Source organism: Fukomys damarensis, unplaced genomic scaffold (genome assembly GCF_012274545.1).
Source record: "Fukomys damarensis isolate Sample0158 unplaced genomic scaffold, DMR_v1.0_HiC HiC_scaffold_18, whole genome shotgun sequence".
NCBI classification, from domain to species: Eukaryota; Metazoa; Chordata; class Mammalia; order Rodentia; family Bathyergidae; genus Fukomys; species Fukomys damarensis.
The window spans coordinates 47,749,324-47,775,313 of record NW_022900930.1 but is presented as its reverse complement, the minus strand read 5'-3'; the positions used below and the strand labels follow the sequence as shown (position 1 = coordinate 47,775,313).

The 25,990-nt window shown below is 45.3% G+C and overlaps 1 long non-coding RNA gene across 1 annotated transcript in view; it reads left to right on the top strand.

Annotated features, from left to right (window-relative positions):
- LOC117286769 overlaps nt 1–25,990 on the top strand; it is a 98,787-nt gene that overhangs the window by 13,051 nt on the left and 59,746 nt on the right. Inside the window, exon 2 of the long non-coding RNA XR_004517890.1 lies at nt 5,183–5,366. This is a non-coding gene — a long non-coding RNA (uncharacterized LOC117286769). The remainder of the gene's footprint in view (nt 1–5,182; nt 5,367–25,990) is intronic.

Here is a 25,990-nt window from a genome sequence, read left to right as displayed (position 1 = left end):
ACCATAGTGGGGCCCCAATCCAATAGGATTAGTGTCACAAGATATCAGAGAGCTGTCCTTTTACCATCACGTGAGGAGGAAGGCACTGGTCCTGTGGATGTGTGTGCGTGTGTGTGGGTACCGGGGATCAAACTCAGGTCCTTGTGCTTGCAAGGCAGGTGGTGCCACCACTGAGCTAAATCCCTGGGATCATGGAGCTGACCTTTGATGGTTGTTACTTTCGTGTGGAACTGGCCAGAAGCAAGTAAGCTGGAAGCCTCCAAGTTTTTCTTTACACAGCTGTACTGAGCTGTAATTGAGCTGTTTAAGGAGGACAATTCAAGGGTTTTCAGCAAGGCTAATCAAGTTAATGTTTTTCCTATGGTAAAACATACATAAGTCTGATATTTTATAAAGTATGTAGTTCATTGCATTAAGTATGTCCACACTGTCCCACCATCCAGCCCTGGGCTGTTTCAGCATCCCCACCTGAAGCTCCAGATCCACAGTACATTAACTTCCATTGCTCCCAGCCCCAGCCCGAGCAGCCCCTGCTCTACTTTGTGTTGCTCTGCATCTGACTACTCTGGGTACTTCAGGTACCGGAAGTTATGCTTTATTTGTCCTTTTGTGATCATGTATTTCCTTAGCAAAATATCTTCAAGGTTCACCCATGGTGTAGCGTCTCCGAATTTTCTTTTAATTTAATTTATTTTATTTTATTTTTTATTTATTTATTTATTTATTTTTTTTGAGACAAGCTCTCACTGTGTAGCCCAGGCTGGCCTTAAACTCACAGCAATCTTCCTGCCTCAGCCTCTCTAGCACTGAGAGTGCACCACTGTGCCTGTAGAATTTTCTTTGTAAAGGCACAGTACTGTAATATCCTACTGTACATAGATATCACATTTGATTTATTCATTCATCCGTCAACAAGCATTTTGGGCTGTTTCTATCTTTTTATTATTGTGAATAATGCTTCTATGAACATTGACCTGACAAGCTTTTAATTTAAAATGTTAAGTAGCTAATAGTTTAATTTGGTTTAAGTACAAAAGAATTGTTATTCAATGAAAAGCCTCACCTCACTTCTACCCACAGCAACTTGCTTCCTTTTCCCACCAACAACTCTTGTTATCTATTTTTTTACATGTCCTTTCAGAGGTACACGACGACCCTTTCCTTTTGACATTGATCATACTTCATTTTTCTGTATGCATTGGTATGCATCTGTTTTAAGTCTTCTAATTTAACAGTGTTTCTTAGAGCTCTAAATTCAGAGCATTCATTTTTTTTATAGCTTCATCAAATATCATTGTATGGGTGTACTATACTTGTCTAACCAGCTCTCACTGATTGTCATTTAGGAGGTTTCCAATCCTGTGCTTTAGAAGTACAGCTGCAGAAGTGAATGAACAATCTTGTAGACACGTCATTTTTTATGTGTGAATACATTTGTGTGATGCTTCCCAGTTCCTAGAAGTGGAATTAGTCAAAGATTTTGCATGAGTAATGTGTATGTATATAGCCAGATGTGTATAGATAGATACCCACATATATCTCACAATTACTCATATATAGATGAGTAATATATTTAGCAAAATTGCCCTTCATGGAAGCAATTCTAATTTATGCTCCCATCAGCAGTACATGAGAGATCTTACCTGCGCAACCTTGTCCACAAAGACATGACCAAAGCAATCTTTTTTAATTGGATAGGTGAAAAATAGGTAAGAAAACAGGTGAGAAAGCGCCTCCTAGGGTCCTGGACAAAGCATCATAGAGGCCATTGGGTAGAGAGGTCACTCCAAGGGCGGAAGCATGGCTGGCCAGGTTGGCCAACAGAGACATTCTACCCCAACCAGTGTCTACTCTACTCTACATAGATGGATGTGGCCTGTGTATTATGCACCCCTGCCTGCCTTACATTTCTCCATTTCTGAATATTATTGGCTTACTTATTTTATTCCTACTTCATCACTGCTTACTGGGTGAATTTCATATTGTGTTCTTTTAGCTTATGTATCACCAGATACTGAGAGGGCCCATTTGGATCTAAGGACTTGGACTTTGAGCTGGTGGTGGTGTGGCAGGATATTGGGATATTGTTTGATGTCCTGGGTAGACTGAGGCAGATTCTCTTAGATCCTTGATGAACACTCACCCTACATCCTCGGCCCATAGTCTTTTGCTTCTAGAACTCTGATTTCTTTGGCATAGGGAGAATTTATCCAGCACCAAGTAATGAGTCATAATGGATTTACCCCAATCCAGAGGCCTTCAGGAAAGTGTTTTGCTTTCCTGATAAGAAGAATAAATGCAATAGGTGCCATCTTTTCCTTCCTCTTCCTATCTTGATATAGGCAAGATGCCTGGAACTTCAACATCTACTTTGTTTTTTTTCATTTTGGTACCTCTACTTCCCCTTCCCCTTTGAAACTTTGCTTCCTATTTCACATTATCTATTATGCATTTTGGTCCTCACTTACACTCAGTTTCTCACACCAGAGAGACAATTCAGTATTTACACATGTGTATCCTATTTATTTCACTTAAGAGTATGGCTTTAATATACATCGTCTCTAGTTTATCATTCTTTATGGTTAAGTAGTACTCCGCCTTTTATATAAAAAAAAAATCCTTTATCCAGTCACTGTTGATGGGCATTTGGGCTGTTTCCAAGTTTTAGCTATTACAAACTGTGCTGCTATAAACATGGGTGAGCATATATCACAGTGGTATGATTCTTTTAATTTTTTTGGGAAGATATCCAGCAGGGGAATAGCTGGGTCAAATGGGACCTCCAGTCCTAGTTTTTGAGGCATCTCCATACTGATTTCTACAGTGGTTGCACCAGTCTGCACTCCCATCAACAATGAAGAAGGGCTCCTATCTCCCCACAACCCTGCCAGCATTTATTATTGGTTGATTTCTTGAGAGCAGCCATTCTTTCTGGGGTGAGGTAAATCTCAGTGTTGTTTTCACTTGCATCTCTTGAATTACCAGTGATGCTGAACATTTTTTTCATACGTTTATTTTCTATTTCTACTTCTTTGTCTGAAAAATGTCTGCTCATTTTAGATGCCTATTTTTGGACTGATTCTTTAAATTTTGGAGATCTGATTTTTTTCAAGTTCTTTATATATTCTAGATAGTAGACCTTAATAGATGTCTAGAGTGTTCTGTCCCACAAAATCAGAACTCCCATTCTTCTCAACTATACATGAATCATTCTCCAAAACAGACTACATGCTAGCTCATAGAACATGTCTAAGTAAATACAAAGGAACTGAAGTGATCCCCTGTATACTGTCAGATCATAGTGCCATGAAATTGGAGATTAATAGCAAAAGAAACCATAAGAACTGCATAAACACATAGAAACACATAGAACACATAAACACATAGAAAGCAAATAACACCTTCCTGAATGGGTCACGGAGGAAATTAAAGAAGAAATTGGACAATTTCTACAATTAAATGACTGGTGATACAACATACTGGAATTTAGGGGACACAATGAAAGCAGCCCTACAGGGGAAATTCATAGCAGTGAGCAATCATATTAGGGAAACAGAGCTCAAATTTGATAGTGATTTAAAAAATTAAACCAAAGTGATCTCTTTTATCAGTCCATAAACTGCTCAGAGTGGAGGACCACCCCTCATTTTGGAAGGATGCCTTGTCTGCCAATGGAAGCCCATGTGCCTTTGGGTCAGAGGAATCAAACTTGAGCTGTGGGTCCGTCACTGATCAGTCACTGACAATGGCTATGTCAGGCACCTCTCTGAGAAACAGAGCTTGCACTCTTCCCATCATGGTGAAGATGAAGCCCGGGGTGGGCAGACTAATAGCATAGATATCAGCAAACATTTCCTTCTTTCCCTTATCTTTGGGCCCCTTTGTTCTTCAGGCTTCAGAAAGAAGCACTCTGCCCATGTTGAACGGACTCGGTCTCATGACGTTATTCATAGTGGTCCTTCTGGCCCTTCCGATTGGTGGCTGCTGAGTGTGAGTACTGGAGAAACGTTGGCAGCTTGGTGTCATTCTTCTTTTGGTCGACAGTCCCTAGGAGGTTTTTACTTGCCAACAGGACTTCATGGTCACCATTCTTCTTCATGCACAAAACAGGTCATTGAACAAATGCAACGCCAGTTTAACATCTGCCATTTTATCCCGTCTTTGTGCCATAGAATTTCTAGAGTGTGCTCCAAAGACAGTGTTTGGGTGACGATTGTTTAATTTCATTGTTTTATCTGAGTGTTTTGAGAAAATGACACCCCTACACATACTTCCAAACACACTCAAACCATAACTTTCACCTTACTTTTATTCATCTCCTCTCAGTAGTCTTTTGAGTTAGGAATTAGTCAGGTTCCATTTCAGATTTCCTGCTTCCTGTCTTTCCCAAAGCTCCATTCCCACTTTTATCTCCCTTCTTCCTACTGAGAAGGATCATGACTAAAACAACTTCCACTGAGAACTAATTATGAAGATGGCAGTGAAATTACTATATCAATAGTCTCATTAATCCAATCACTCGGGATAAACCCTGATGGAAATTAGTCAAGGCTGTAGCGTAGTGGGAGCTGGGCCATCGGAGCACTGGAGGGGACCGCCGAGCCCATCTGGCTCCACATGCTGATACCCAGTCCCTGAGGAAGAAGGTGGGAAAGAAGGGAAGGAGTGAACTTTTGGCAAGGGTTCTTTCTGGCTCTGAATCAGTGACAGGGTGGAGTGGAGTCGAGCTAACGTGAGCAAAGCTCAATTCTATGGGAAGAAACAAAAGCAAGTAAAAGATGTTGAGATCTGCAGAACAAGTCTGAGTGATATTTATACACAAACTCCAGCTCCAAGACTATGAAATCCCACAGATGTGGCAAATTCTGAACTCAGGACACCAGTTTTCTCTGAGGAGAAGGGAAGGATGGTGGAATCCAGTCAGGAGTTTAGGCTCTGGTTTCTCGATCCTTTGTCCCACAGTTTCTTTGTGGTCACCTGTCTTTGCTTTACCTCCTACCTCAAACCCTTGGACATAACTTACTGGGGACGCAGTGTGGGTGGGTGACATTAGATCTTGGGGATTCTTACCTTCAGTCTTCTCTTACAAGATAATCTGTTCAGCAAACCCTGTCTGTGTCACCAAGGGTTCTGCTAAACTGGTCACTTGTACTCAAATTAATACTTCCCCATTTTTCTGCAGGAACAAATTTTGTCTTGAGGAGAGTGCACTAGGAGAAAGCAAAGGTGGGTTTGCTTTCACTAGCCTGCAGCCCAGGACTCCCCACTCGTGCAAGACCCTGGAGCAAAAGGCCCTTACCGACCTCGCTGGGCTGTGGTTGACAGAGTCACTTTCAGAGGAGCCAATCCGGCGCGGGAGTTACTGGGTGAGCAATATGACCTTGCTGTTCCGGTGTGATTATATTTTGGGAATTCAGAGAGCAATTCAGGGGAGAGAAAAATCCTCATTTCAGGCAGGGCTAGCTTTTCACTGGAGCGTGTCACTGCTGATGGTATCAAAGAGAAAAATAAACAACAGGAAAAATGGTTTAATTTCCTGAAGGTTTGTGTGGTCACTTTTCCAGCCCAGACTCCCTACTCTGGGATTATACAATGAGGATTGGATTTCCTTAAGCTAGGGGAACTGATTGGCACCCCCACATTGGCAGCAGCACCAGCCGAGGCACTGCAGAGTGAGGCAGAGGGGATGAAGGCAGCCCTAAGAGAGCAGAGAGGGGACACAAGGCACCAAGGAAGAGCTCCAGCCTCAGCGGGTTGTAGGTTTTTGTGCTCAGTGATGAGAAGCTGCCAGGACTCAGGGTGCAGAAGCTGGAGCTACCTGTTCACAGATGGATTTTTTGTTTGTTTGTTTGTTTTGTTTTTTTGTGGCTACAGAGTATATCAGAGTGTGTCTAAGGCGTGCTAGCCTTTATTCCTTCAGATCGATAAGAATGTGTGCACATTCACACAGTGTGTGCTGTTGTTGACACAGGCAGAGATGTGTCCTTTCTGGAGTACAAAACAAGTTCCCCCTCCTTTCGGAAGTGACCTTGACCTCAGGCCACATCCTGTGGGTTTAATGTGCTGCTTCCTGCTTCTGGTCAATAGGGCCTAGTGCTGCAGTGGGGTCCTGTGCCACCCTCCTGCGTCGGGAGCCCCTCTGGGCCCGGCTGTGCGCTCCACATTTTGGGCTCTGGGCATCTGTGCACCCAGGGAGGCAGCGCAGCTCTGGGATGGCTCTCAAGCCCTTGTGCAAACTCTGTCACCTCTCTGCGTCTGCCTCGCCTACTTCAGAGGGATCATAGCGCCCACCGGGTGGGGGGGGTGCAGCCAAGATGAAAAAGGGCTCTGAGGAGGACCAGAAATGCAAAGAATTATAACATTCAGAGAGACGGTTTCGCTCCACCAGACTGTTCTCAGGAACCAGCCTGGAGCCCTGCAGGGGTGAGCGTGGGTCCCGCAGCCTCAGCTCTCCCTGGGGGAGGCCACCCCCTTTCTTCAGGTCGTCCCCTCGCTCAGTTCGTTCTAAGCTCTGCAGGTTTCCAGTGCTGATGCTCCACAGTGACTGAGTTCCACCCCGGATCAAAATGCTCTACAATTCCTCTTTGATTTAGTGGCCCCCAAAGTAGGAGCCGGGATGGTGGGGGGAGTCCGATGTCATCTCGTCAAAAAAGCTTTCCGATGCAGTCGCCTAGAGGGAGACTGCGAAGAGCAGGGGGAGGCTGATGTAGTCGATGGATGAGGTTTGTTGGGCCTGTCGTGGGACAGACTCCTGGAGCAGGTAAGCAGTAGGACAGGGTGGTATGAGGAAGGTTCCTTCTGGGACCCGTAGACAGATGCATGAAGACAGCCTAAAGAATTTCTTTTATAAAAGAATTCACCTTTAGCAAGACGTGGTTGTGCACACCTTTGATCCCAGCACTCTGGGCAGCTGAAGCAGGAAGATCACAAGTGTGAGCCCAGTGTGGGCATTTAGCAATTTAAGCAAGACCCACCCAGTTGCCAAATAAAATTGGGCTGAGGATGTATCTCAGTGTGAAGGCCCCGAGTTCAGTTCCCAGTACTGCCAAAACAAACAAACAAACAAAAGTTTGTTGAGATATTTTATTTCTTCCCCAACTTGTAAGCATTTAAACAATTTTACAAGTGCAACTACATAACACAGTAAGTAGAAATCACCTGAAATCCTGCCCACTCTGAGAAAACCACTTTTATGCATCAAGTATTGTAAGAAAAATTACATATTATACATTTTAAATGACGGGGTGATGTCATGTGAAGGGAAAACAAAATTCCTACCGGAGGTGAGTAGAGTAATGATAGGGTGGGTAAACAGGGTATCTCCAGAGTGCAGGACTGTGCTGAGGGTGGGGTCCGGGAAGGCTTCGGTGGAGGGGCCCAGGGAATATTCTAGATCCTCTCACCACCCCCTCCCAGCCATCCTGGAACTGAAGCTTCCAACCTGGTTTTCTTAGCTATTTCTGCTGTACCTCTTAGAAAAATGAGCTTGCCTCTCCCTACTCAAATCAAAGAGCAACTTTGTTGCTTCAAAGCATGAAGATGTGAGAAAGAACAGTGTAAGAGAAACCCACATGGTCCCTACCCAGCTTGATCGGATCTCGGTACTAAACCATTTTGCCTTAACGTTCTTTGGAAGAAATTACACATTACAGACACAATTGAGGCCTCCTATACACCCTCTCATATCTTTCCTCTCCCTCCTCCTCTCCCCAGAGGGCATCCTGCTCGTGAATCCAGCTTTTATCATTTCCATCCGCATTTTTATATTTTTTGCCACATATGCTATGTAGCCATAAAAATTACAAAGCATTGCTTTGCCCATCTTAAAAGTTTATATAAATGGCATTTTGTTGTAAATGTCTCATTGCATCTTCCTTCTTTCCTTAACTTCATTTTTGGGATTTATTCAAAGTCCATAGATATAGCACTAGTGCTTTTCTGGGGGGATGGAATCTTTCTGTGTAGCTCAGGCTGGCCTGGAGCTCACTGTGTAGCCTAGGCTGGCCTTGAACTCACGACTCTCCTGCCTCAGCCTCCTGAGTGCTGGGATCACAGGGGTGCATCACTGTATCTGGCTCTAGCACTTTCATTTTTAAATGCCGTATGGTATCCCAATGTCTGTGACGCAGTTTACTCACCTGTAGTCCCGAGGATGGGCATTAGTTTATTTCTGCTGGAGGGCGCTGCCTTGGTTTTGCTTCTGTTCCGTGCAGTCATCACCCTTGTACGTCTTTTCGTGCACACGTGGGAGAATTTCTCTAGGATGTTTGTAGATTCTAAACTGGCAGAGCAGAGGATGCACACCGCCAGATGTGTTGGGTGTTGCCACAGCACTCTCCTGAGTCACAGCAGCCTGTATCTCTTTGCACTGGGATGTTCCTGTTTCTCTCCCTCGCCAACCTTTGCATGTTTTGCCAGTTGAATGGGTGCAAGTGCCCATGACTATTTCCCTTTGTTTTACTGCGGTTTAACAAGTTTTAAACTCACCCCAGTTTACTGCAAACACTATTTCCGGTACCATGGGAAGGGATCTTATAGATGTTGTCGAGGTCCCATTCATTTACCTCGAGGCAGGGAGATTATCCGGGTGGGCTTGACCTAATGTCATGAACCCTTTCAAAGCAGTTTCCTCTGGCTGGTCACAGAAGAGGAAGTCACAGGGACACATTCCAGCTGTCCTGGAAGAAAGCACATTTCATAGTGGGAGCTGGCTCTGGGGACTGTGTGGCCACCACTGCAGGGAGCCTCTTGGAGCGGACAGTGGCGCCAGCTGCAAGGAAATGAGTTTTGCCAGCAGCTGGTGTGCTTGGAAGGGGCCTCAACCTCACAGGAGGATGGCAGCCCCAGGTTGTGGACACATTAAGAGAGAATCAACTACGACACCTCCTCTGAGCCTTGGGAATCAGTGTTTTCATCAGTCGAATGGGAAAGGGGTGCTATCTGGTCCCTGGGCAGTGGCATGGGGGAGTGGAGAGGCCACTGTGGTCAGACGGTCCTTGGCTTGGTCTTCATTGTGTCCCAGGTAGCTGTGGCTTTGAGTCAACGTGCATTTTCCTGAGCCTCTGTTGCTTTGGCTGTAAACTGGAACCAATGAGCCAAACAGGTTTGGTGTGAGGAAGTGCTCAGAAGATCCAATGCTGTTTATGATTTTAAGATGCACAAAATTTAGAACATTGAAAAATACTTTGACTGCAGAGGTACCTGTTTTAACTAATGCGTGTCTCAATTACCTTAAGCGCCGTGGCATGGTGCCAGCCACAAGGCGGTCTGGTGTCAGATATGTATCACCACCCGAAAGTCAAGATGTGTATTTCTATTGGGATGCTCAGCGGGAGATTCCTAATATTTCTGTCTCCTTATTTCTTCCTCAAGCATCTCAGCTATTCTGCCTTCTGATTATTTGGGGGAACTTTTGCAGGTATGTAGGAAAGTGACGGTGAAGTCTTCCATCAGCAGCTTCGTGCACACACATGTGTAGACTTACCCACTTCTCACCCCAGAAGGGTTTCCTCAGCTTGCATTCCTGTGCGCCGTCCTCCCTGCCTGAAAGCTCCCCCTTTGGAAAGCCCCTTTGCCCTCAAGTCTTCCTAGGAATTTCCAAGGAACACTGAGGGGCTGTCACATGCACAGGGGCATCACATCCACGCGCATGGTGGTTTGTAGCATGGCAGCTTCCAGCTGGACGTCTGCTCTCAGTGCTCAGCGCTCTGTGTGCTGGTTGCTCCCTGTGTGGTTCTTATACCAAGACCATGCCTTGTAGTGTCAGTGAGGTGAGATGGTGGGAGGATCTCAGAGCAATGTTTTGGTCCCCGAGGGGTGACAGCTAAAATGTGGCCACTCCTTTAGTTCATCAGTGACCTTCTCCTTGGAGATACACTTGCCACCAAGATGCCACTCTCAGAGGACTGTGAGAAAACACCACCTGTCCTCCAGCCTTCAGGCCTGTTCCTGTTCCAAGTTTAACTCCCCTGTCTCACCTTGTGGGAGTCATCTCCAGACGGACATAGGCAGTGGGAAGCTGACGGTCAACTGGAACTGCTCGTGTGACCCTGGAGGCTAAGAAGTCCCACGGCCTGCAGTCAGCAAGCAGGAGGCTCAGGAGGGCACATGGTCGAGCTCCCAACAAGCCTGAATGTCTGAGTCAGGAGAGCTGGCAAGGTGAATCCTAGTTTGAGGAGAAGAGGAGGCTGATGTCCCAGCTCACGAACTCAGGCAGGGAGAGCAAGAGCGAGAGTGAGGCGGAGAGGGGAGAGGAAGAGGAGGGGCAAGAGATTCTTCTGTCCACGTCCTCAATGCCCAACTGCAGTGGGGAGAGAAAACCACTCCACTCAGCCTACAAATCCCAGCGCTAATCCTACCCGGAAGAAACCTCATTTCATGATGAAACATTGGTGTGGTTACAATGAAATACTTAGCGGTGGGCATTTTATAAAGAATAGCAATGTATTTTCTCAGTTTTGGAGGCTGAGGTGGTCAAGATCAAGACACCAATGGACCCAGCGCCTGACAAGGCTTGCTATCACTTCCAGGCTGTCATCTTTGTCGCTTCAACCTCACATGGCCAAAGACAGAAAGATGAAAAGGCGGGTGGGGCTAAAGTGCTGTTTTCAAACTCTTTTATCAACACAAATTCACACGTGAGGGCAGAACCTTCATGATTTAATCACTTCCCAAAACCGGCACCCTGCATCCCCACCCTGTGATCTTGGTGTCTAAGGTGACACATACATTCAAACCACGGCAGCCCTCACAGACACACCCGGGATAATGTTTAACCAAACATCTCAGCACCACATAGCCTAGGCAAAGTGACCCAGGAAGTTAATCAGTACCCATCTCTTCTTCAGGAATGCCACCCTGTCTGGCCCTGGAATCGCTCCCTTTCCCTGGAGGTTGTCTCCTGGTGCATCATTCTAATTCTCCAGATATATTTACATATGTTTGCACCTAAACGATCAATAATTTGTTAATTTGCAACCTGAACATCCCGATGCATCAGGAATTATGGTGTATGTGGGGGGGCAACACAGAGGCAGAGAGAGAGAGAGAGAGGGAGAGAGAGGGAGGGAGGGAGGGAGGGAGAGACGAGTGAAAACAAGAAGCAGCAATGTAATTACAGAAAGTGGTCAATGCCAAGAAGGAAATAGATGGAGGAGAGAGAGGGAAGGAGGGGTGAGACAATTACTGGAGAGCTGCTGGCAGGGTGAGACCTTGCTGGGGAAGAGCAGAGAGGAGGCAGGTGCAGAATGGCAGGGAGCCACGCTTGCAGACTGCAGGAGCTGGATCATGAAAGGCCCTCATATGAGTTTGTTAGGGCTGCTGTAACTGAGTGCCATTGGTGGCTTAGAAAATACACAGTTATTTTCTACCATCTCTGGAGATGGGATGTTCAACGTTACAGTGTTTGGGTTTTTTCTGAGACCTCTGGACGGCCACCTTCTCTTTGAGTCTCTCCCGGCACACACTGTGTCCTAATTTCTGAAACACATATTCCCTGATCTCTTTTTACCAGGACACCAGTCGTTTTGGATTCGGACTCCCCCCAACAGTTCATTTTAACTTAACCACTTTGTTAAAGAGCTCTCTCTAAATGTAGCCCTCTTCCGAGATATTGGGGATGAGGGCTTCGACATATGAATTTTAGGGGGACATGGTGACTGCATCCTTTAGGCCTTGGTCCAGGAAGTGTTTGGGTTTTATTCTGAGTATCACTGATCTGAAGCAATGAGTTCCGCAGACAGTATGAGTGAAGTCTAGGTCATGTAACGAAGTGACCCAACAGCATTTAGTGGCTTCAAGCCTGTAAAAGTTCATCCTTCTCTTGTGTCTCTGTCTGGGGTGGGTCACTGCCTTCTACGTCATGATCTCCTCCAGGAGCACAGACCAATGAGTGACCTTGGAGTTGCATGTGTCATTTTCAACCACAAGTCACCGACATATGGACACGTCTGGCCGAAACTAGGAGATTGAGTCTCTAGCGGTCCAACCCAGAACAGGGAGACAGAAAAATGGGAAGAAAAACAAAGTCTCAGGGGCTTTCAGGCCTGTCCACATCTTATTCTTTAGTGATGCTAGAGAAAAGCACACATTGAAAAAGTTTTAGTAGAATAACTTTCAGGCCTGGTAGAATGTCCACATCTTATTCTTTAGTGATGCTAGAGAAAAGCACACATTGAAAAAGTTTTAGTAGAATTTATTAAAATTTTTGTTTGCTCTTAGGAGTCACCCATGAAGGGAAATGTGTCCCATTGTCCTCTGAGGGAAGGCTTGGGCTGAGATTTGGGGCTCTGGACAGAAGGGGGCTTGTCAGGCAATCTGAGCTCAGAATCCTGGCTCAGCTACTGGGGGCTGTAAGTTAATTGAGCGGAAACAATGACTTAGTCAATTGTCATTCGAGTCAGACCGTACATCTGACACACTGTATCATCAAAGCCAAGGCATTCTGGGAAAGAATGATTATCCTCATTCATTATGCTCAGAGTCTCCAGACGCTTGAAAGACACTAGATTACAAAGTTGCTGGGGCAGAACCTGGAAAAGATAAAGTTATAATTGAAAGCTACTTATGTGATATATTTTCAGTGAATTCGACTTTCTACTTCCAGGCACGTTAAGAAATCTCAAATAATTGTTTTTGGCCAGAGCTAATTTTAGAGTCTCCGAGATGGATGGTTCTGTCACGCTCTTGCTCAAGTTATATTAATGGTTTCCTGTTGTTTAAAAGTGCCACCGCTGAGTGCCTGCGTTGTGCCTGCCACTGACAGCCCTAGCACTCATGTCCCTCAATCCTTGCAAGACCCTCGGAGGTGGTGGCCAGACTTAGCAAATGACACGCGGCATGCCCAGTTACATTTGAATTGCATATGAATAGTACGTTCTTAAAAAGAGACTCAGGTCTCAAATACTGCGTTGGAGATGCTTATACTAAACAATGAGAGGTATCCGAAAGGCAAGTGTAACTGGGCAGCCTGGGAGGTAGGCGTCACGCCCCCTTCTCCAGATGAGGAAATGCAGATCTGGGATTCCGCAGCCAGGAAGGACTAGAGCAGCTGCACACAGTCTTCTGGGTGTGGAAGTTCAGGTCTCACCAGCTGCATGTTTGTTCCATGCCATCCGCTTGCTCCTGCCCTGGTCCTCACTTCACGTCCCCTTTATCTGTGCTGAGCAGGGTCTCCCTCCTCGGGAGGCTGTAGTCGTGCTGTCGGAGGCCCTTCATTACCCAGGCTGGAGAATCTGTAAAAAACAGATTTATTCCTCCGGGCGATCTGAGATCCAAGGCCACTCCCTTTGAGAGGGCTTCCTCGCTGTGTCAGAACGGGGCAGAGGACAGCACGTGGCGAGAGAGAAGGGGACTGAACTCTGCTCTGCCGTAGCTCGCCAGTCCCCACTATAGCCAGCCCCCTCCTGTGACAACGGCACGCATCCAGAGCTTGTGACTTACAGCGTTCTCACTAGTCCCCACCTCTTACTGCTGAGACAGTGGAGATTCAATCCCAACATAAGTGTGGGAGGGGACAGTGGACTGATGAGAGTGGGAACCAGTCAAGGAAATAATTCATTCTGCCTGAGAGGCCAGGGACAGCTTCATGGGCAGGTGACGTTGGAGACAGGCCTAGTAGAATAAGTGGACATCAATGGAGAGGAAGAGGGGCATTCTGGGAAGAGGATGCAAAATGTCAAGCTGTATTGGAGGAGTGAGCAGTGGTGTGGGGACTCTGGGGCTACAGCTCAAATTTGGTGGACCTGAGCATCACTTGGAGACTCGTGGGCAGTTCCGGATCTTATGTAGGCTCAGGAGCCTGCGCTGTCACCAGTTCCCTGAAGGGGGCGCTCTACTGACCACGTGAGAACCCGGCTGTGGGGAAACCTGGGAATGGGAGGAAAGGGCACGGGGACCAAGTGAAAGATTTATATGCGCGGTCCAGGAACTGAGGTCTTATTGTAGGGAGATTAGAGCTTTTGCAAATGTGAAGGGGGGACCCAGAGATGAAGGCAGGAGAGGGAAGAGAGGAGGGGAAGGTCTAGATGAAGTCTCTTGGGTTAAAATAGAGATGTTTTGGGAATTTAAGTTTGAAAAGATTTTTGGATAATGAAATTAGAGCCTTTTCAACAACTTGATCGAATGAGCTTGTATTATTATCGGTGTTGCTGTTGTTACTTCAGCATGTAGGATGAGGAGAAATGGACCCAGGGCCTTGTGCTTGTTAGGCAGGGGCTCTACCACTCAGGTACACGCCCAGCCCTTCGCTGGCTTTTAGGTGCCTAACGTCTGTGTCAGAAAACTGGACCAAATGACAGTTTTCTCTTTGGTAAAATACCTGGTAATTTCAGGAAACTGGTCAATGATTATTTCAGGCCGAAGGAACAAGTATATCTGCGTTAATTTCCCAGTGGATATAATGTCATAAAATAAATGATTATGTGATTTTTGTTTTCTGCTTTACTCATTTAAAAGTTTTTATTTTTATATCTTGGTTTTTCAAGACAAGGTCTTGCTAGGTAGTTCAGGTTGGCCTTGAACTCACTCTGTAGATCAGGCTGGCCTCAAACTCATGACAGTCCTCCTGCCTCAGCCTCCCGGGTGCTGGGATTACAGGCATGTGCCACCACACCTCACTTTAAACAGTTAATTTTTAGGGAAACGGTGAAGTAATAAATAGAATAATAATCACTCCTATTCTCATTTCCAAGGAAAACTTTTTTGATTTTAGAATGTGAAATTATTTCTTCTCTGATGTTACTTCCAGTCATATATGCAAATGTCCCCAGCTTATCTCAGTAAAGGAGACTTCTTATTTCCCCTCCAGAGCAGACCTGAATTAATGACCTAGCTGAAATTACATTCAATTTGACAAATATCTCTCGAGCACCTGTTACAGGCATGGTCCTGAGTGAGAGCCTGGGGTGGTTACAAATTAACAGACACAGCCCTTGACTGGAGCAGGCTGTAAACTAGCCAGGGAGCCAGGCCTGGGCAGACAAGATAGGAGGATAAGGGAAAGGTGAACACAGATAGCAGCTAAGTCCATCGGAGGCGCGGGGGCGGCAGGGGAGAGCGTGGAGGGGGTGGAGGACGCGGCTCGGAGCTGTACAGGAAGGCTGTGCTGGAGCTGGACTGGACACTGCAGAAAAGATAGGCGGAGGGAAACTGGTTTTGGCAAGAGTGGCCTTGGTGGCTGAGCATGTGACGAAGTGGAGAATTGGCTCAAAGAACCCCAGGTAGCCGCTCCCCACCGAAGAAGGGGAGTCACAGAAGGAAAAGGGCTTTGGAGAGGAGAGAGGTCAGGGCCAAAGACAGAGAGGGCAGCCCGTGACGGAGCGGAAGAGCGGGGAGCTGTGTGCAGCACCTGTGCAGATGCGTGTGCGCGTGTGTGTGCAGTGCGTTTTATGTGCGCCATGTGCGTCAGTGAGTTAGAGTTGCATCCCACACACGGGCAGTGTGTGCGTGTGCGTGTGCATGTGTGTGTGCCTGAAAAGGGAGACAGGCACAGAGAGGTCGACTTTTGGCAGTTGCTGTTAGTGAAAGATACTTGATAAAGACAGACTCTAAAGAGAACTGCAGGAGACATGCCTCATAAAATCCGTAAATGTCTTTCCTCACCTGCAAGATCATCCTTCAAGAATTTGAGGTCAGATTTTGCTTTTTAGGGGTGAATTGGCATGCAGAGTCAAAGGCCCAGATATTATACTCTAACTTCCTGTCACATTTCTAGTATCGGGCACTGGATGTTTTCAATTAATTGCCCCCCGCCCCATCAAGAGGCAGCTGTTGTCAGGAATTTTGTGTTAGTTATTCCCTGGCTTTTACACAGAGTCCACTACCTGCACTGGTGTCCTAGGCAGCGTTTGCTTAGGTTCCATTTAAGCCCGCCAGCTTGGAGCTGATAGAGTACAGTAGCTTCCCCTGCCTTCGCCTCCAGGGTCATTCGTAGCTCAGGGCAGTGGATGGAGATAGTTCCGTCTTCCTCCCCTCTGCACCCCTCACACTGCCTTAGAAGGACTGTCTGGGACTTGGGCTCTCAGCAGCCCCCTCACAGACGTGCAAAAGTGCAGTCAGAGCCTCCCAACAGGAATTCCTCAGGGAATGGCCAGCTGTGCCTGCCAGGCTGGCTTTGGGGTGGGGAGGCCTGCAGGAGTGTAGGTAGAGCAAAGGGAGGAAGACCCCGCCCACGTGGGCCCAGGCCAGAGAGGCCACATCCTGCGGGGCCCTGAGAGAGTGACAGTGAATCCGCATCTTTACCCACCAGCTCAGCCGCTGTCACAGAAGGGATTGTGTGTGGGGTGCTCCTTATTTCTTCCACAGTCCTCGCTGTCTCTGATTGTTTTAATCTCTTAGCTCAGTCTCACATCCAGTGGGCTATGGCTCCCGTGTTCTCAGAATTAACATGGCCCTGCAATTCGGTCACTGGTATTTGCTGCTGCTTCTGGCGTAAACTCGTGGCATTCCCTAATGTCTCGGGTGCTCATCCCATGAGCTCTTTCCCCTCAGGCCAGTGAAGCTCCAGTCCCAGGGTCCCCCAAACTTCTTTAGGAAAGAAAGGAGGGAGGTGCCAGTGGAGCTGCTCCAACGGCCCCAGACAAAGCCCTTCGCTGGGGGAAGGAGGCTGGCAGTCGGGAGGGCTCACTTGGGGATTGCGGGGGACGAGGGTGGACAGGTCATCCCAGGGGCAGTGCCAAGAGGGGCCTTCACGTGGGGGAATTGCAGTGGTTTTCACACCAAAGCACAGCTGTGTGTGGTCTTGACCTCAGGGGTCCGGGAGGATGCCCTGTGAGCCTGTGGCTCTGCGTATGCAGTGGGCCTGGCTGGGCTTTCTCTCACCTGCTCTCTTCATGGCCTCTCTGACCTTCCATCTGCCCAGGAGGCACAGCCCACCTCTGTCCTCCTTAACCTCTGTGTTACAGGATAGTGGGTCCTGTGGGGCTTTTTCCAGGTTCTTGGTATCAAGTACAAAGATTTGGACAAGACACACAGAAAACACAGCAAAAGTGCACATTTATTGAAGGCAGAAAAGAAGTATGTTCTACAAAATGAGAAGGGCATGCAGCAGCCCTGAGGTTTAGAGAAAGGGGTCTTTTGTTCTAAAGTTCCCGGATTATCTCTCTGCCCTGTAAAGAAGGTGTTGGGCCAGTCTTCCTATCAGACACTCACTTGGCCTCACGTGTGCCAACTGGCCTATCACACTTGCTTGGTTTCTTGTTGAATGTGAATTAAGACTCGGGAATAGTGACTTTTGATGGTAGTTCCACATGCCAATGAAGAATTGAAAAGATAATCTTCTGTTTGGTCCTATGAACACCGTCAGATTCAAATGAAGGATTGAAAATATAGCATCAAGTTCCTGATTGCTTCAAAAGAACATTTTTCTGATTGGTTCTGTGTATAGTGATAATAACATCACTGTCTTATCTGTGCCTCTGTGCATTTCCTCCCAGAAGCCTTCACTTCTTCCTGCCCCGGGCCCCTGTGACCTCCACACATCTTCCTTGTCAGCTTGTGCACATCTTTGCCCATTCAATGGCTATCTTCCTTGCTAAGCAAAAGCTCCAGTTAGGTGGCTGTGGTCTTAGCTTGTGGTCACTCCCTGAAAGTATCTTTTCATAAAGGAAAATGGCCAGTGTATGGCTGTCTTTGTTTAGGGGGCCTCGTCTCTCTCCATGTCATTGCCTCCCCAAGCACTGACCTCAGTCCCGGCGCAGACTCATGACCTGATGGTGTGAATGGGCACAGGTGTGGGAAGGGGCAGGTGGAGAGCCCCATGCGTCCGTGTTTGGCTCCCAGCTCCCCTCTAACAGTCTGGGATCTTGGCTAAGTCTCTGCCTCTGACAGCCTTGGTTTCTTTATGTGGAAAATAAAAAGTAAAGTCAGCCTAACAGCTCTCCAGAGGATCCCTGTGAGACTCAAAAGGTAATAAATGTCAAGCAGTTTGTTGTTATTTTCTTGCTGCCTGCTGAGTTCCCCCCAGCTCTTTCTCTCAAGGCCTGTGGGATTCCTTGTTTGGTGGGCGTCATGGTGACACTCCTGTCCTCTCTCTGAGGTGCTTCACTTGCCAGAATCTAATGTCTTCTTCTTCGGGGACCTCACTGTTGCTCACTGCGTCTCAGCCAATTTTGTCCTGGGGGGGCGGTTAATGCACACATCTGTTAAAGATGTGACTATCACCTCCTCACCATTTGGGGGCTGCCACATTGGGTCTGTGTTGTCACAGGTCATGGGGACAATCTTCCTGGTGTGAGGTGACCTAGGAGTCATCCGGACAGTAGGCTGAGTGTAAGGAGTGGCCGGCTCCAGTCTCTGCACACTTCTCCAGGTTTCGCCTGACCCACGCCAGTGGGTTTGACTTCACGGTCTTGGTGTCTGGCATCGAAATCTTCATTTCAGAGAGCACAGGTTCCGCATGTCCTTTCTAAGGTGGAAAGGGGTCTAGCTGGGTCCTGCTCTGCAGCCCTGGCTCTGCCTCTGCGGGTTACTGGGGAATGCTGGCTGACTCAACCTCCGGCAGTCCCTCACTCTCCTGGGGGCTCTGGCAGTGACAGAGTAGCAAGGTGAAGTGGCCTGGTTTCCAGCTTCTTCTGATCTGCTCACCAATGCCCACGCCTTCCTCCTGAATGTCTGAGGTCTTGTGAGATGAACTGTTAGGCTCCGGGGCGGTGACTCTGAAGACGTTCTCACTTCCAAGAGTGTGGTGTCCAGGGCTATCCGAGACACGCCAAAGGCTCTGTCGCCTTGGAAAAGGGGCCGGGCTGGATGAACTGGAGCTCTTGGTATCCGTACCAGGCTTCATAAAGCACTTCCTGCAGAGTGGGGCCTGCCTTCCAGAACCTTCGGAGTCATGGAGTTGAAGGGTGAGGAGCTGGGAGGGTTGGGGGAGCAGAGAGGCTGATTGTGCAGTGAGATGGGGGAACTGAGACACAGAGTTCAGAAATGAGGGTGTTACTGTTCTTCGGGGGCCTTCGAGGATTAACAAGCTTGGCCTTGAAGAGAGCAGCTTAGTTGGCATAGAGGGAAGGGAGGCGGAAGTGAGTGGGGCCAGAGCAGGGAGCTGGAAAAGGAGCCCGTGAAGGTAGGACAGAGAGGGTGAAGCTGACTGTGGGGAGAGGGGAAGTCAGACGGAAGGAGATGCACGCGATTTCTTTCAGCATTTGATTTTATTAGTCTCTGTTTGCAGCACTTCATGAACGAATTTATTGTGGGTACATGTACAGGACACATCTTCTTCTCTTTACATCCTCTCCTCTCCCCTTTCCCTCTCTCAGTGACTCTTGGACTTCTTCCCATTTGCAAAAGATCTACCTGTCTGTTCCCGATTGTCTGTCTTTTATTTTGCTCTTTGATTCATTTAGACTTTGAGCTTCTCATGTAAGTGAAACCGTATGATTTGTAAGCTTGTGTGTCTGATTTATTTCACTAAGCATTATGGATTCAAAGTGCAATAATTTTCTGACAGCTGACTCAAGTTGATGCTTCTTTATGGCAGAGAAGTAGTCCATTGTGTATAAATACATTTTCTTTATGATTTCTCTAAAAAATCGGGGAGAGGAGACAGATTGTTCTGAGGAATGAACGGACATGAAGACTGCATTTGGAAGAATGAGTGAATGGATTCGGGGAGCAGGGAGACCCTATAGTGTGGCTACTATAACAATGACAATTCAGCCTCGATGGGGACCGCCGGATGGGTCCATTCAGGCCAGAACTAGGACTAGACCTGTGTCCCTGACTCTTAGGCTGGGTTCTCCAACCGTGTCACAGGGCTGCGCTACATTTTGGGTGGGAGGGTTGGAAGAGGGAGAGCTGGTTGCTGGTCAGCAGGTACTTGATGAGCATCTTCTCTGACAAGATATGTGTGGATAAGACTTGTTATCACCCTGTGAGGAGATGGTTTCCTTTGAGTGGGGCTTTTAGAGCACTAGAGATGAATTTCTGGCAGGCAGTACCTTCATTGTCGGGGCATTTATCCCTTTGGTGAATCAAAAGTATTTGTTAAGTAAAACATGGTCCAGCATGTAGGTAGTGGAAATTGCATTAGTGGATTGTGGAGGATAATAAGAAAGACAGGGATGGGTCAGGCAGTGTTTATTGTTCTTCCTGGTGCCAAGACTTTTACGTTTGCCTCCCCTCGCCACATCAGGTGGATGATGGTGTGACCATTGTCCTCATGAAGAAATAGAAACATAAACAACCTGATTCAAAACCAACTTCGAAATCTTGGCTATGCCCCAAGCCAAGATAAAATTTAAGCTTAGCATTCAGATGCTCAAGGTCTCTTATACCTAGACAAGGATGGGGAGAATCTAAGAAAACTCAGACTATAGTTAGCTGTCCTACTTAAAGGTCTTTCAATTATTTTTTTGAAGGAGGAGGTAGTTTGAAGGAAGGGCATATTAGTCACTTTCCCATCACTGGGACAAGATACCCAACACCCATAACCTAAAGGAGGAGCCATTTATTTGGTCCAAAGTCAACGAGCTCCAAGGCAGAAACAATATGGCAGAAGGACATGGTGGGGTACAGATGCTCATATCCCAGGAAGTGGAGAGCCAGAGCTGGAGACAGAATATACCCCTCAAGGGTACACCCCTGGTGACCTATCTCCTCCAACCAGGCCTCACCTCCGAACACAGGAGACTTTTGAGGGGACATTTTAGATCTAAACCATAACAAAGCAAAGACTCGTCTAGTTTGGAAGGTTGGGCTTAGAGATCATAGGTGTTTTTGCTTAGGGCTCCTAAGACATGGCCCGCTAAAGCTTAGGACCAAAAATGGCACAGGGAGAAGAGACAGTCCTGAAACTCTCAGGGGGAAAAGACACAGAGCTTTGGGCATGGGGAAGAAGCCCATGCACCCTGACCATGTTCTGCTTGTATGGAGATTGGTCCTTTTATTGCTCAAAAGCCAGTGAGCTTCTCTGCACTTAGAGTTACGGTAGAGAAGTACCAGCAGTGGCCTTTGTACCCACATGGAGAGTGCCTTTGCCCTCACTTTAAAAAAAATTTTAAGCAACTGTACAGAACCCAGTGAGAACAGCATTTGCTTTCCATTGTTCCAGCTTCACTGTGGGTCCATCGGTGCTGGGTGATGAATGTTTGGGGAGATGCAACCACTACCATGTGTCTGGCTTTTATCCCGGGTTAGGTGTTTGAACACATTTTTATATGTCAACATCATTTATCTTTTTGAAATTGTTTGTAGCTTCAGAAGAGTCCAGAGTACTGATTTATCATAATTTCCTTTACTAGTTCTCTAATGTTGGAGGGAGGGGAGCAGTGGTAGATATTTTTTTTCCATTGAGTTTATTGGTATATTAAAACAAACACTACAGTTACATTTATCACTGGGATCTTGTACCTTTACATGATATGTCTTGGTTCTTGTTTTTTCTCCATACCCCTGCCCTTCCTTAATCCCCTTCACCCTTCTCTATTTACAAAGACTTTGTTTCCATTTTTTTTCATTTTTTCATATTTTTTCTTTTCCCTTACTTACTTTCCCACTTCCCCTTTAGCCCTTTTCTTCCTATTTCACACTCCTATCAGAATCTTTTTGTGTGTGTGTGTGCCAGGGATTGCTCTTGTAAGGCAGGCAGCAGAGCCACTGAGCCAAATCCCTGGTGAGCAGTGGTAGATACTGAGGGCATCATTTGCATTATTTCCAATGTTTCCATTTTCTGTTAAACCATTTTTTGTACACGTTGTTTTTTTTTTCTAATCCTGGGCATTGAGTCCAGGGGCTTTGCACTGACCTAACTCTCCATCCCCCTTTTAATTTTTTATCTGAGACAGGGTCTCACTAAGTAGCTAAACTGTCCAGTCTAGGTTCAAACATGTGATCCTCCTGCCTCAGCCTCCCAGCGTGCTGCGATTACAAGTGTGGGCCACCACCTCCAGCTCATTATCTTTTCTATTTTCCCCTTTGGATTTCCTTAGAGGCTACTTCCCAGAATAGAATTCTAGGTCACAGAATAAAACACTTTCTTAGCTTTTATTAGTTTGCCAGTATTTTGTAGAACTCCCCTTTCTGTTTCATCCTACAATAGAAATTCTTATCCTACACAGGGATTGCCTCTTCCCACACTAGGAACTTATATCCTTCTCATCCTAGAGAAATCAGAAGCCTAGATTCTAGTCTCTTCTACAATTTTGTCTTGTATTTTGTCCAAATCATTTTAAATTTCCCTCTCTAGAAAATGAGGTCCTATTTACCTTTCCTATCATAAATGAAGATCAGTTAAGGTAAAAAAATCAGACGAACACCTGAAGATATGTGCAATGACCAAGGATTCTACCCGTGAGATGGCATCGGTTCACCTGGAGCTACACAAGGGAAGAAGGGAAGCTAATACCAGGTCACACAGCTGGGAAGCAGCAGACACAGATTAATCAGGTTGATCTGATTCCGAGTCCAGATTAGTGGAAGACACAAGTGCCCCCACATGGAGCTGAATGCGCTTCTGCCGTGCGACCGCCACCCTAGGCTTTAACCGCGCATCCTGCGTCCTTCTGGAACCTCGCTTGCTCACATCCCGTAGATGACATCAAAAAGCTTCAAGGTTAACTGCAGAGCCTTGTCTGAAATAGCCCGGCCAAGTGTACAAACACCGCCCGCAGATGAGACGAGAAGCCCAGTCCAAGGTTACGTGCTTGTAACAAGCCCAAGATTGCACGCTTGTTCAGCCCTACAGAAACCCTGCTTTTTGTGATTCGGGGCTCCACTCTCCTTGAAGGTGGGGTCCACGTGCATGAATAAACTCCTAGTCCTCTGGATTTTCTGTCTCCGTGCCAGTTATCCTCATTGGGCCTAACAAGTACACCATGTGTGAGGACCTTGTGAAACCCTTTCTTGGGCATCACTAGCCAACAAAGCCGGAGATCCTTTAGTGGGAGGGATCAAGGTGCTTTTGTTAGGTAGGGTTGCCATAACGAAGTTCTACAGTCTGGGTGGCTCGAACAACAAATATTTATTCTCTCCTCTTCTGGAAACAAAGAGTACAAGGTCAAGGTGCCAGCAGGGGTGGCTTCTCTTGGTCCTCCTCCTCGGCTTGTAGGTGACCATTTCCGGTGTCCTCTCGTGGCTGTTCCTCTATGCATTTCTGTGTCTTAATCTCTTCTTACAATGACACCAGCCCTGTTGGTTCAGGACCCATCCTAATGACCTCCCTTGACCCTAATTACTTCGGTAAAGGCCCCATCTCCAATTGTAGCCACATTCTGAGGTCTTAGTGGGGGTGTGGGCTTCAACACAGGAATTGGAGGGAGTCACAGCTCAGCTCATAACAGTAGAAACGTTTAATTAATTCCTTGCTTCCGTCAGTTAGGGTCAATAAAATTCTGCCCATTGAATATTAAAAATGGAGACAACTTTGCAATCACACACTACATTGGATTTACAATGGATTTGCAGACCGAAGGCACCTTAGCATTTCAGCCTCATTTACCAAGGCAGTGAGGCAGATAGAGAGGTGTTACAGATTTTCCAAAGAAGCCGAGGCTTAGAGCCTTTTGTCACATGCTGATGGGGAGATTATACTGGGTGTAGTATTTGCACATGATGGTAAGAAATATTGATCCATTCACCACAATGCTGGTCTAAACATCTCTGATAATTTATGGTTGGCACAGTGAAACAATAATTTTAATTTGTAGGAAAACAAGTTCTCTATGATTCTACTCCAAAAACAGATAATTTCAGTTTTGTATATTCTCAGTCTTTGCCTATATTTTTACGTATTTGCAATTACTGTGTATATCATCTTGTATTTTGCTTTTCTGCTGCATCTTTTCTTTTTAACTTTTTATTGTGAAGTAATTGTGGATTCATATGCATGTTGTTTAAATTCAGTTGCCTTCAATAGTCACACCTGATAAACCTATAGCACATAATCACAACCAGGATATGACATCGATGTGGTTGAGATGCACAACATCTCCTTTCCTAAAAGGAGTCTTCATGGAGCCTGTTACAGACACCCCCTGCTCACAAGACGTTCATCTCTATTTCCATAATTTTGTCCTTTCAAGAACGTTATAGAAATAAGATCATACAGGAGGTAACCCTTTGAGTTTAGTTTGTTTCCACTCAGCAGAATTATCTGAATATTCACTCATACTGGTGTCAATTGCTTTTTATTGCTGGGTAGTTTTCTCTTTTATGGATTGTAGCACAGTGTGTTTAACCATTCATTTGCTGAAAGATACCTGAGTTGTTTTAAGTTTTATGCTATTAAAAAATAAAGTGGCTATAAGTGTTTACACACAAATATCTGTGGGAAATTAAGTTTTTATATCCTTGGAGTGAATGTCCAGGAATATGGCAGTTAGGCTGCATGGTGATGGAGTGGTTTATCTATTTATTTTTAAAAGAAACTGCCAATCTGTCTTCTAGAGTTAGCTGTGCTGTTTTGTATTCTCAGAAATAATGTACAAGTAACACAGTTTCTATGAAGTCTTACTGGCACTTGATATTGTAATTATTTTTTATTTTAGTCATTCTGATAAATGTCTAGTCCTATCTCATCGTAGTTGTATTTCACATTTCCTTAATAGCTCATAATAGTCTATATCTTCTTGTGTGCCCAATTACCATATATATGAGACTATTTATATATATATGTATATATTTTGAGTGAAATGCTTTTTCATGCCTTTTACCCATTTTCTAATTGTATTGTTTGCTTTTTCTTTATTATTGAGTTTGAGAATTCTTTATTTTAGATTCTCCTTTGCCAAATATACAGTTTGCAAACACCTTTCCCCTGCCTAGTATTTACCTTTCATCTTCTTAACAGAGTCTTCTGCAGAAGAAAATTTTATAATTTTGAACAAATATAATTTACAACTTTTCTTTTATGGCTTGTAATTTTTGGGGTCAAGTCTAAGAATGCATTGCCTAGAACTTAAAGATTTTCCCCTACTTTTTCCTGAAAGTTTTGTAGTTCTATGGTTAACATTTAAATTCATGATACATTTTCAATAAATATTGTATACATTGTGAGGATTAGATCAAAGTTCACTTTTTCAATTTGTGAATGTTCAGTGGCTTCAGCACAGTATGTTGAAAATGTTATCTGTTCTCTGTTAGACTTCTTCCACACTTCTGTCAAAAGCCAGTTGGGCATATTTTTGTGGATCTATTTCTGGGTTCTTTGTTCTGTTCTGTTCTTCTGTGTCTATATCTTCACCAATACTCCATAATCTTGATTACAGTATAACAGCAACATAGCTGTAGCAATGTAACATAATAGACTGATTCCTTCCCATTTATTCTTGCTTTCTAAAATTATTTTAGCTGTTATAGTTCTTTTGCTGTCATATAAATTTTATTGCAATACCACTGATATCTATAAAAAGCCTTTCTGGAATTTTTATTCAAATTACATTAAACTTGTTTGTCAATTTGGGAAGAACTGATAATTTTACTGTTGGGTTTTTCATTCCATGAACATAGTATATATTTCCATTTATTTCGATCTTTTATCTCAGCAACATTTTGTAGTTTTTAGTATATAAGATCTGTACACTATTAAGTTTAAATCTCAGTACTTCAGTTTTTGAGCCATTGTAAATAGGATTGTATTTTAAATTTTGATCTTCATGTGTTTATTGCTGGCATATAAAAGTCCAATTTATTTCTTATATGTTTATCTTGTATCCTGTGATCTTGCTGAACTTATTTATTAGTTCCAGGAGTTTTTTGTTTGTTTCTTCTTAAAAAAATTTTTTTTGGATTCTTCAGTATAATCATGCCATCTGTAAATACAGTTTTATTTCTTCCTTTCTTAACTGTATAATTTTTTTTCTCTTTTTCTTGAGTTATTGCATTAGCCAGGCCTTCTAGAAATATGCTGCCTAAGAATGAATATCTTGGCTTTGTTCCCAATCCTACGGGAAAACATCTTACCATTAAGCTCAGTGGTATGCTTTTACCCTTAAGTGTAATGTTAGCAATAGGTTCTTTTTCAGACATTCTTTTTTTTTTTTTTTTTTTTTTTTTTGGG